The sequence below is a fragment of the Chenopodium album genome, chromosome 23 (genome assembly GCF_948465745.1).
Source record: "Chenopodium album chromosome 23, dcCheAlbu1.1, whole genome shotgun sequence".
Taxonomy (NCBI): domain Eukaryota; kingdom Viridiplantae; phylum Streptophyta; class Magnoliopsida; order Caryophyllales; family Amaranthaceae; genus Chenopodium; species Chenopodium album.
In genome coordinates this window covers 5,479,694-5,492,926 of record NC_137856.1, presented here as the reverse complement: position 1 = coordinate 5,492,926, position 13,233 = coordinate 5,479,694, and the positions used below count along the sequence as shown (strand labels likewise).

At 32.9% G+C, this 13,233-nt stretch overlaps 1 pseudogene; it reads right to left on the bottom strand.

The window, feature by feature from the left end:
• Nucleotides 1–5,876: 5,876 nt before the first annotated feature.
• Nucleotides 5,877–8,509, bottom strand: LOC145606914 (cytochrome P450 81Q32 pseudogene; annotated as a pseudogene).
• Between the last annotated feature and the right edge of the window lie 4,724 nt (nt 8,510–13,233).

Here is a 13,233-nt window from a genome sequence, read left to right as displayed (position 1 = left end):
AAAAAATCTGAACATCAAAAATTCTGAACATTTAGTAAAAATATTTGAACAATAGCAATGTATCACGCCTATCCTTTTGAACATTCATTAAAAAGATTTGAACAATTGCAAATTTGAACATTTAGTAAAAAAACTCGAACGTTGCAAATTTTGAACATTTAGTGTAAAAGTCACAATGTATCACCTACACTACAAAAAAATGTCCATATAGAAAAGGAATTCTAGCGACGGAATTCAATCTGTTTCTAAATTAGAGATGGAATCAAAAAATCCGTCTCTAAATTAATTTAGAAAAGGAATTAAAAAAATCCGTTGCTAAATTAGAGAAGGAATTAAAAATTTCGTCGCTAAATTAGCAACGAAATTGAAAATCAGTCTCTAAATTAGAAACGGATTTTTTTTCAGGTGCTAAATTAGAAACGGATTTTTTTCCGTTGCTGAATCTAGCAACGGATTTATTTTCCGTTGCTAAGTTTAGAGAGGGATTTTTTTTTTCCGTTGCTAAGTTAGAGACGGATTTTTCTTTTTCCGTTGCTAAATCCAGTGACGGATTTTTTTTTCCGTTGCTAATATGAGCGACGAATTTTTGATTCCGTCTCTAAATAATTTTTGAAACTAATTATGTAAAATATTACATTAGAGACGAATTATGTGAGTTAAATTCGTCTCAAAACTAGAAACAGATTTTCAAATGCGTCTTTAAACTAGAAACGGAATTTTAAATCCGTCTCTAAACTAGAGACAAATTTGAAATTCCGGTTTTAAACTAGAGACGGATTTTAAATTTCGTCTTTAATATTTCTTTTACTTATTATCAATTATGTGCGTAGAAGTAAACAAATAATATTTGCTATAGCTGGTAAGAGTTTCACTATGTGAATTTGAGGTCACGTGTTCAACTCCCACCAATTGCAATTCTTGTGATTAGGGGTTCGACGAGTCTTATATGCAAAGCCGAGTCGAGTTGACCCGAGTGAGGTCGAACTAAATAGCAACTTCTTTTAGATTCAAATTGTTTTTTTCCATTGCTGATATGAGCGACGGATTTTTTTAATCCGTCGCTAAAGCTAGCGACAGATATAGTTTTTCCGTTGCTAAATCCAACGATGGATTTATTTTGCCGTTGCTAAATCCAACGACGGATTTTTTTTTCCGTTGCTAATTCTAGCGACGGATTTTTAATTTCCGTCTCTAAATCCATATAGCGACAAGGTTTTTACCAACGAAGTGATCTGTCGATATATCCGTAGCTAGCTATGTCCAGCGACGTATTTTTAGGAATTAGCAATGGATTTTACCTGTTGCTAAAAGGTCAAATTTTTGTAGTGCTATATTTTTAAACATTTACCAAAAAATCCAAACAATTGTAAATTTTGAACATTTAGTAAAAATCTGAACACTACACCACACCTATACTTTAGAACATCTAGTAAAAAATCTGAACAATCGCGTGTGATCCTGCTATTTTTGTAGATTTATTGGCCAAAATACTAAACTGGGCCAAATCGAACCTTACCTATGGACCCAATGATCATGTGGAGGGTCCATTAACCTTAATCCTAATCCTAAACCCATTAGGATTTATTACAAGTTTCTAGAATTATCTAGAAGGTTGTTTTGAGTCCTAATCTATTAGAATTGAATGCATGATCATAGTTCGGCTCAAAATTAGGTGTTGAAATAATCCCTACAATAATACCATTTTATATAAAAAATAATGTAATATATATGTAAGAAATTTTTGATGTTTAACACCACAACAAAATACACAAAATTGATTTTTAACACTAAAAAAATGTTTATTTTAATACCACCAAAATTTTAAATTTTGGCTTTTACCACCACTTAACTGATTCATGGATTGAATTCATTAATGGGGACCACAATGCTTACTTGTCAGCATATTATTGGACGAAAACAATAACAAAAAAATAAAAACCTTTAACTAACCAGCCAGGCCACCCCATCCCCACCGCCGGCTGTGCACCGCCACCCACTATGCCCCCTAATAAACACCCCTGTTCCCAGCCTAAGCCACCGAAAAATCCCTTCCCTCCTTAAAACTGGCAGCCGCTCCCCAACTAACGTCTAAAATGTGCGGTCGTTTTCAAACAGCCAAAAATCGCCACCAATAACGGTCGTTAAGGGTTGTAGTCGGCCGGTTTAGGGCCTAAATGGTCGATTTCGACCATAAACCTTAAACTAACAAACAAGATTGAAAAAAATCTTAACCGTGGTCAAATAGATGAACAAAGCTCGAACAATATCATGTTTGACTCGATAATGTTCATGAAGTGCTCTTTAAGGTCCATTTATAAGTTTGCCTATAAAAAAGTCCATTTATAAGTTTTTCATGCCCAAATAAAACTCAAACAACTTATAAGAGTATATCTTTTGTTCAAACCTATTTGTAAGAAGGACAAATTATTTCATCATGAAAAGCATGAAAACTCCGTCATTACTTTATTCTATAGAAAGAATAAAAATATTTTATATAAAATTAAATGGATAAGTTAATAGTTAAAAGAAATAATTTTTTTAATGATCAGCTAGTGCTTTTATTTAATCAAACCCAATTTAACTCCGTTCAACCTCGAACATAAACCCAAAATGTAAACAAGGATGTTCGAGAACAAAGCTCGAACAAGCAAAATTCTTCACGAGCTCACCTCGAACAAAATTTTAAAACCTGAGATAGTTCAAACATGAATAATTCTTATCAAGTTTAGCTCAAATAGATTAAATTAAAACTCGTCTTGGCCCGAATATTTTGCAGCCCTAATATGATAGGATAGTTTAATTAATGACTTATTCGTAACTTATCACCAGCCAAGGCTCCCAAGGGTTAAGGCCAGCCTTCGCTGGTTTACATGATCCAAAGGTTTAGATTACTCACATAGTAATGGTAAAAATGTAATTTTACAACAAACAAACCCCCATAATTTACCTTTTCATTTTTTTGACTCATTTTGAGTAATAATTTTTTTGCTCATTTGTCAAATGAGCAAACAATTATTTGCTCATTATCAAATGAGCAACAATTCTTTGTTCATTGTCTAATGAGAGGAAAAAATTATTTACATTAATTTTTTTTTATTTTTTGTTTTGTTTTGTTTTTTTTGCTCATTTATCAAATGAGAAACAATTTTGTGTTCATTTATTAAATGAGAAAATAATTATTTGCTCATTATCTAATAAGAAACCATTCTTTGCTCATTTATCATATGAGCAAATAATTATCTGCTCATTTATCAAATGAGAAACAATTCTTTGTTCATTTATCAAATGAGCAACTATTCTTTGTTCATTAATCAAAATGAGCAATAATTCTTCGTTCATTTATCAAAATGAGCATTAATTCTTTGTTCATTTATCAAATGAGCAATAATTCTAAAACATTCAAACTAATATAAAACCTTGAAGTCACTTAGGCTATATTCTTTTGAGCTTTTTGGCAGAGCAGAAAGCATAGTAAAGATCAGCACATCAGAGTAAAGCAGATTTCAGCAGAGAAGAGTAGGGCAAGGTAGAGCAGATTTCTGCATCATCATCATCATCAGTTCATCACTACTACTACTACTACTACTACTACTACTATTATTACTTCCTCCGTTCTTTTTATATTGCACCATAAGGGTTTGACACAAATTTTTTGGTAGTGGGAAAAAGGAAGAGAGAGAAAGGTTAAAGTACAAAAGCGCCTAAGTGATTATAAGCATAAAGTAGAGGATCAAATGTTTAAATGTAGGAAAAATTGACAATAGTAATCCCAACTTTGTCCCATTCGCCCAAAATAATCCCAATTTTTTATTATTTTTTAATAATCCGAACTTTAATATCAACTTGCTTTCAATAGTCTCAACCGGTTATTTAACTTGTTATAACAAGTTAGTTGACACGTGTAAAGGCGTAATTGGTCAAAAAAAAAAAAGAATTTTTTTTAAAAAAACATTATAAAACAAAATTAATTAACTAAAGTCCACCAACACCTTCCAGCAGTTCCAGCCACCCTCCGGCACCACACTCCCGCCGCAACATTGACGGCCAAACCCACCACCCCGCACCAGTCGACAATGTCGCTGCCCTTCCCTTTACTCTTGGTTGTCGTCTGCCACCCCAAAACCCCTGAATCCTTGAAATCCCCAAAAACCCCGAAATCCTTGAGAAAAAACCTCCCAGGCCGCAAAAACCCCCAATTTTCACCTCGCCCATCCTCGGAAACCTAGAGAAAAGGGGTTTCAAGTGTTGGGGGAGGGGCGATGCGCAGTTTAAGCGGTGGGGAAGGATTTTTTTAAGGATTTTGAAGGGAGGGAAAAGTTTTCGTGGTGGGCTTATGCTGGTTTAGGGGGAAGGGCGACGGCGAGGGCGGGGCAGGGTAATGGGTCTGGGAGCGGTGGGGTGACGACTTTCCTGGTCTAGGCGGTGGGTGGGGGTCGGGGAGGTGGCTGGTGCTAGCCGCTGGTAGGTGGTGCTGATTTAGGTGGTAGTTAATAATATTAGAATTAAGGTTTAATTAGCAACTAAATTAAAAATTAAACTTAATTTGACCAATCAAGTAATGACACATGTACATTAAACTTTTTTAAAAAAAATTACCTGTTGAACAGGTTAAAGGTCACTTGGAACCATTGGAAGCAAACTGATATTAAAGTTCGGATTATTAAAAAATAATCGAAAGTTGGGATTATTTTGAGCGAATGGAGAAAAGTTGAGATTATTCTCGTCAATTTTTCCTTAAGTGTAAGGGTATATAAGGTATTAATAGTGTGAACACAAATGTTTTCTTTTCTAAAATGTATGTGGTGCAATATTTGTGAAACTTCCTTAAAAGACAAGTGCTGCAATATTTAAAAAATATAAGAAGTATTATCATTGTTATTATTTTTATTATTATTATCTTTACTATTGCTACTATTATCATCTTTAAATATTATTTATTATTATTAAATCTTAATTTTTATTATTTTTGTTAAATATGAAATATTAATTATAATTATTAATTATTATTATCTCTAATTATTATTATTAATTATTAACTATTAAGTATTAACTATATTAAATATTACTTATTTTCATAAAAATTAATTATTATTATAAATATTAATTATTATATTAAGTAGAGCAGAGCATGGTAGAGTAGAGTAGAGCAGAGCAAATTTAAGCAGAGTAGAACAAATTTCAGTTGAGTAGAGCAGAACAGCTCAAAGGAACAGGGCCTTACTGTATTAGAAAACATAAACAATTGTTGGATCATAAGAGACCAACCATGTACTAGTTTATATTATGCATTCATTCTCTGCCTAATTTTGAATTAGAAAATTTACAAGGTTTACTTAATACATTTAAAAATTAAAATAAGCAAACTAAATTAAAATGAGCAAACTGAATTCAAATGAGCAAACTGAAATAACATAAGCAAACTAAAATAAAATGAGCAAAATTAAAGTTCAAACTGTTAAAATTTACAAAAAATTCAAATACTTCAATCAAAATGAGCAAAATTATATTAGAATCTCATAAAATTGCTCAATTTGTTAAAAAAAAAAAAAGTTAATTGTAATAAAAGATGATGGAGTAAGTTGTTTTCTTTTTCTAATCCTTTTTATTCAATATTATTGTAGTATAAGCCAAGAGGGGTATTAGTCTTATTAGGTAGGCAATGCAGCTTCCCCCTTGGGTTAAAAAATAGTGATGGATTTATATAACAGTACATAATAGCAAGGATTTAAGTAATATGGAGTCTTAGCTCTCTATTTGATTAAGGGTACACAAGAACTTATAAATTAAATAAAGTCATATGAGATAATATCAAATGGATTATACATCCAAATTTTAAAAGCACCCTCCTATTTTTACTAGATAACAACTAAACATATTTAATTAATTTTGAGTTGAGCAACGACATCCACCATTGATGATCTAAGGTGACAAATTGCCTCTAATAGAGGCTTCTCCTTGGGACCAATATTGACACCAATTTTCATAGGCGCTTCCCAATCAAAACATTGGATAAGAGTAGCCAAAGCAAAAGTGAAACTCCTAGTAGCAAAGGCACTCGCGGGGCAAGACCTCTTCCCAATTCCAAAGGGAAAAAACTTGTACCCTTGGGTTTCATATGCAAACCTCTCCGGCTTAAACACATTTGGCTCGTTCCATAGGCTAGGGTCCCTTTGTATAGCCCAAGCGTTGACATAGAGCATTGTGCCTTTATTTACATGGAACCCTCCAACAGTGGAGTCTTTGGATGAGCATTGTGGGAATAGAATTGGTTCTGGTGGGAAAAGTCTTATTGTCTCATACATTATCCAATGTATGTAGCTCATTTTTGGTAGATCAGATTCGTTTACGAGTCTTCCTTTTCCTACAATTAGATCAATTTCGGCCCTTGCTTTTATGATGATTTCTGGGTTGTTTATTAGGTTTGACATTGCCCATTCTAAGGTATGCAATATACCTTTTGGTCCCGCTAATAGCTGCATCTGATATAGGAAATCATCACATGACTTATATGAGTAACGCTCCCTCCATTTATTATAGTAAAAGGAAATTTTTATAATTTCTACTTCATACATTAACTCCTAGTATGACAGCATCACAATACATTTATAAATATTAACGTTAAAGATATGAGATACACACTTATCGGTAGAAGAAGTTTCATCACCCAACAATGTGACAACAAAAGTCTTACACGAAGTAAAATGTTTGACTCTCTCATTTTTTTAAAAAAATCAAAGTGAGGTACTTACATTTGATGTTTGAGAAATCTATACTTAAACAAATATTACACTCCTCCTCACATTATTAACACTACTTTAATGAATATTTGTTTCTTCTAATGAGCAATTGGTCGTCCTTACTTCTTGTGATCATGTTTACTGATCATGGCGATCAACCATAATTTATGCAATAATAAGGGATACTAAAAACAACCTACATAGTCAAATATTTTACTTATAAATAAATATTGCATTTATTACAATTTTCATAAATACTAAAGTAAATTAGGATAGAATCTTTTCTTACCTTTGTTTTTATCCTAAAAGTATTCTAGTACGTTATATGAGTTTCTAGTTGTCTATCATTTTATTTATTTTCATTTTCTTTTACTTGCCACTTCTTTATTTCTATTCGCCACACACTTGCCACATTAAATTTGTGATAAACATAATTTTAATTTGCATTTCGACCATTAACATTTATATATTTTTGCTATTTTTATTTTTTATTTTTTTTATTTTTTATTTTTTGAATAGTTATATATTTTTGCTAAATCTAAGTTACAAATTAATTAAAATATAACTCCCGTTTATTATTTATTAATTATAAACTTTTGTTTGATTCTATGTTATGATTTATGTAAGGATAAATATGTTTAGATGATATTTTGATAGAAAAGATCTTTTAGTATCAAATCAAATAAGAGAAATGATAATTCTCGAAATAAATATCAACTTAAATAATTTGAATCGGACATAGCTTATCATTTAAGTAAATACATAGTTAATGACATTACTTATTTGAGTAATCAAATTCATGCATTGACATGTATCATATTTAATTGTAGCAATTAATTAAATATTTGAACACTTTAACATTGTATTTCTAGAGACAAAGGGAGTAATAGTAATCTTACCAAAATGAAACTTTTTATAAATTCATCAGTATAGCAATCAGGTTCAGCAACCTGGAAGTCTAGCAATTGTTCAATCAAATTTTTCGTCGCAACTTCCTTCCCACAAGATGATCCTCTTTTAATACTTTCTCTACAATCATCAAGCACATTTTGTAAATATTCATCCCTCTTCTTCATAACCTTTTTCAAATTTTTCTCAATCCCTCCAAAACCTACCCACCTCAACATGGGAAAGAAATCACACATTGTCATGTAACTGGAGGGTGGTACTGGTGTCATATCCATGTTATCCCATGTCTTCCCATTTATTAACCTCATAACAAAGTTGTGCGTCATCTTATATAAAATATTATTTAAGTTCACTTTCCTAGTCCCACCCTCGGACTCGGTTAGAAGATCTAAGATCATGTTATGGATCTCAGTTATCCGGATAGGGCTTACATCATTAAGCTTATGAAAGGAATACAAAGTTAAGTCCCCAACATGTCGGATATGCCTCCAATGGTCCCCATACGGGGACCAATTGAGCGTCGAAAAGTTATATCCTAAAATCTCACCAACAATGAACTTAGGTCGGTTAGCAAATACGATATCGTTTTTGTTAAGGCATTCCTCGACGGCCAATGGAGAAGAGACAACGAGAAGGGGCTGGTAGCCCAAACGAAGGGAGAAGATTGGGCCGTAACGGTCGGCAAGGGTTAGGAGTGTTTTGTGGAAGGGAGGCTTAAGTAGGTGTAGGTGGCCCCATATAGGAATTGATGGTGGACTTGGTGGGAGTTTCATGTTCTTTGCTTTAGAGGGTAGAAATATTTTTTTAAGGAAAATTATGATTGCAAAAAGAGATAGGAACAAGTACATTTTCTCCATTCCCATGGGTTTTTTTTTGTATGAATGTGGGTGCTTGTAATAAGGATGTTGTTACATTTGAAAGTGAGATAGTATATATAATCGAAATAAAGGGTCAAACATCACAACATTAAACAATTAAAATATTCATTAGTCTTATGTGGTGGTTAAAAATGATGACAATGCATGTAAGGCATGTGTGCCTTTTGGCAGGTAAGGAAATAAAAATACAATGATATTTATTAGAAAATTAATGATTCTTAACATACAAGGATGATATTTAAATTTAAAAAAGGTAAGATGAAATTATATCTTAATTTGATTATTCTCTTAAATATGTAAATAATTATTAAGGAAACAAAAAATTAAGTATATTAAATCTCTTTGATTGATTAACATTTAAATATTTGAAAAGAAGTATTTTCAATTCTATGATTTTTTTTTTTTGATGCTCACGAGGGGCAAAGCCCCGGGAAAAAACTAAAACAAACTAAACAGAAATAAAACGTGGCAAAGCCACTCCTACAAGATCTTCATGTAAAATACGTCGTAGCGCCGTAGGAGGGAATTGAATCAACTCTATTTTGTTGTTCTGGACGACTCCTTGATTCGCTAGCCAATCCGCTGCTCTATTAGCTTCTCGATAGATATGAACGATATGCACTTGCCACTGACTTTCTTCGATTAGCTTCTTGCAGCTTTGAATAATATGATAGCCTGGACCTCGGTGGACTACCTCATTCTTCAGGGCTGCTAGAACACATTGACTATCCAATTGCACTTGCACTTTAGCAGCTCTCATCCTCTTAGCTAGCTCTAACCCATACTCAATAGCATGTAACTCAGCCATAAATGCGTTGCAGGCTCCCAGCTTAATAGAGAAGCCATGTAAGAACTTCCCTGTGCTGTCTCGAACCAAACCACCACCACCTGCTGGCACAGGTGCACCTTTGGCAGCCCCATCGGTGTTCAAGGCTAGCCAACCTAAGCTATCCATTTTATAAGTACTTCGCTCCTTGTATTACCAGGTCCCTGCAAGGTGCTAGGCTCTTCACCCAAAACTCTCCACACCTCTTCAAACTTAGCAAGCAAAAACTGATTGATGTCAATTGGAATCTCCTGAGTTCTATCAAAGACAACATTATTTCTCCAACGCCAAATCCACCAAATAATAATTGTGAAATATGTTGGCCATATTTCTGGAGAAAGGTCATTACGATGCTGCACTTTAATATTATTAGTAATCCATTGCTTCAAATTACCTTGAAAAAATGAATGTGAGTGGGCTGGACCTCCCACCTGTCTCCATACCTCCCTTGCTGCTTTGCAGTCTCGAACAACATGCAGGGTAGTCTCCTCATTCGTACTACTAGTCTTGCACCAAGGATCATTAGCAAAGTTCCTCTTAACTCTATTCGCATTAGTCATAATTCGGTCATGCATGACTAGCCATAGAAACACTTGCTCTCATGCTTCATGCTTCATCTTTTTTTTAAAGAAACGTATCATTTTCAATTCTATGATAAAGATACTAATGCTTCACCTTTTTTTAAAAGAAACGTACCATTTTGGCACACACTACTTTGAGAGAGAAATTAAGCAATGTATATCGACAAATCATATTTTCAAAGCAATGTATATAGTACAATAGTAGTACAAGTGCTATAGGCACCTTATTGTGTCTCCTTAACCCAAACTTGGTAATGAGTGACCTTTTACTGCTAATTGGTCAAGCTGCGCAATAAATCTTAGCTGCACCAGGGTGTAGCTAGGATAGGATAGATCGATGCACCGCGACTTATAAAATGAAATGTAGTAAAAAAAGAAATACACGTAAAACAATAAACATTTAGTAATAAAAAATAAAAATTTAGTATGAATAAGTGAATATGTTAAAAAATGATCATATAGTACATTAAAAATAAACATGATTATCATATAATCATAGAATTGCTAGACCATGACCTTATAAATGAACATTAAGTAATATATATATATATAATAAATTTAATGAACACGTTAAACAAAACATTTAGTAATAAATAATGAAAACGTAAAAAAAATTGAACGATTAGTATATTAAAAATGAACATTTATCATACAATCATAGAATAGCTAGACCATACCTAATAAAATGAACATTTCATACAAAAATATGAACACTTTTTTTATAAAAAAAATAATAAAAAAAAAATGAACATGTCAAAACAAAAGTTGTGAACATTTAGTATATTAAAGATGAACATGGTTTTCATGTATTCATATAGGTTCAAATTCTTTATATATAATTGTTAACGAAATATACATATAATAATAAATCGTTAAAATATGTTCATTTTTTCTACACTTAATGTTCATTTTTTGGGTAATAAATGTTCATTTTGTACTGCATGTTCGTGTTCATTTTTATTTTACGAAAATTATACACAAGTTAGATTTAAATTATTTTAACTCAAAAAATTTAAATATCCACCTTAAATCTTATCTTGGTTCATCATAGAGAAAATAATTACTAATTTATAATATGATAGATTAAAAAATCACAAGTGAAAATTGATAGAAATCAACAATTTTATAATTCACATATTAAAAAAAAAAAAAAAAAAACCTCAAAATTACCTCACGATTCACAATTGCGATGAAGATGATGACGATGGAGAATGCTACAATGGTGACAAATTGAAGAATGCTCGAAATAGAAGGACAGAGAAGAATAGTAATGATTGAAGGAAAGTGAGGTATTTACTTGTTCATTTTTATAGAGCTAATAATGGAGAGAGAAAGTTTCAAAATGAGGAAAAACCAGAGGAGCGAGAAAATTTATAGAATTAAGAAAAGAGAAGAAAGAGAGTTAAGACATAAAGAAAAAAAATGCATGTTCATTTTTGATGTACTATATGTTCATATATATGCTACTGGTGTAGCTAGCTTAGCTACACAAGGGTCTAGCTAAGAATTTGTGCAGGCTGCGCATTGGAATTAACTATTAATAATTGAACTCCCAGCCCTTGTTTATTTAATCCACCAAATCCAATCCATTCCTAGCCCAAACGTTATCCATTTAAGTAGTTTTCATTGCCCATATTCCACAACTCTTAGTCTAATTTTCTTTTTTCTTGACCAAAGTTGAAAACTAAGCAAATCTGATTTTCGTGTCCAATAACTTCGATTCAATCATATATGGTTGGATATCTCTTGAAATGAGATTTTCAACAATATATCATAAGCCCAATTCCAATTTAAAATGAATAAAATATAAGCCAAATACTAAACTCGGCCCAACAACAACACACTTACACACTCCAACAATATATTATTTTGTCTCATTCTGACTTCGGGATAAATAAAAAAAAATGATCAAAATAAAAATTTCCTAAATTCCAGTTTAAGATGTCAAGGCGCTGCAAGGCTGGTGTGATGCAGTATTTCTGGTGTCACGCCCCCCGAAGTTGAAGAAGAACAGTCGACATAACACCACTATCAACAACTTCAATTCAAAAGGTAAATATTGTCATACGATAAATCGATAATAATAGTATCACAGTATCAGTTAGGGGTGAGCACGGATCGGATATTCGATCCGAAACTGAATTTCGGATCGGATATCCGTATCCGAAAATTCATATATTTGATATCCGTATCCGATCCGAAATTATCGGATATCCGAAATATTCGGATCGGATAGCTCAGATATCCGAAATCCGACACTTTCAATAACTTTTTATTTTTCCTGTTAATTTAATGGCTAAATTTATTTTTTTAAAAGACAAATTGATATTATATATGCTAAAATTGAACTTGAGCAAGCAAATCTGTACATTTCAAACCAACAACAAAAAAAATTCTGTAAGCCTCTAACAATTCTCTTAAATAAGTAAGTTGATTGCAACTGAACAAGAAGAAGATAAAATTGACTAAATATATAAATAAAAAAACCCAACAAATAATTTTCACAAAAAAAAAATAAAAATAATCTTTACACAAATCAAAGAAATTTCAAATAAATATGCAAATAAATTTCAATGGACTGAGAATTTGTCGACTTGTCCTTGGTGTTGCGGGTTGGAATCTCGAGGATGTGACCACCCTCGGTTGCGTTTCATATGACGGCGGCTGGAGGAGGGTGGTGCGTGGGCCGAGGGGTGAAGCGACCGTGAGGTTCGAATGAGAAAGCCGGTTTGTTGGTGGTTCTTGTGGAGGAAAATTGAGGAAAATTCAAGAGGATGAAAGGTAAGAGATAGAGTAGCTAATAAGGGCAGTGGGGTTGCAGAGATCCAAGAGAAATAGAGGATGAAAGAGAACAAGACATGGGTTTCACTGGTTTTTAGTGCTTGAGGAGAGAGAAGATAGTGGAGAGAGGAAAGAGTCAAAGAGGTCAAAGAGAGAGAGGAGGGGGGCGGTAGATTACTAGGTTTAAGGAATTATTTAGGTTTTTGGGTTTGGGTTTTGGGCTTTAGGGCTATTTATTTGGGCCTTTGGTGGAATTTAGTGATTGCTGACAGGGTATGTTTTCGGATTTCGGATCGGATATCCGATCCGATATTCGATTTTTCGGATATTTGGATATCCGAAATTCGAAATTTCGATATCCGATATCCGATATCCGAAAATTTCGGATCGGGTATCCGATCCGAAAATGTTTTCGGATCGGTTATCCTAAATTTTCGGATCGGGTGCGGATCGGATCTTCGGATTATCGGATAATCAGATAGTTTTGCTCAGGCCTAGTATCAGTACATTCTTGATTATGA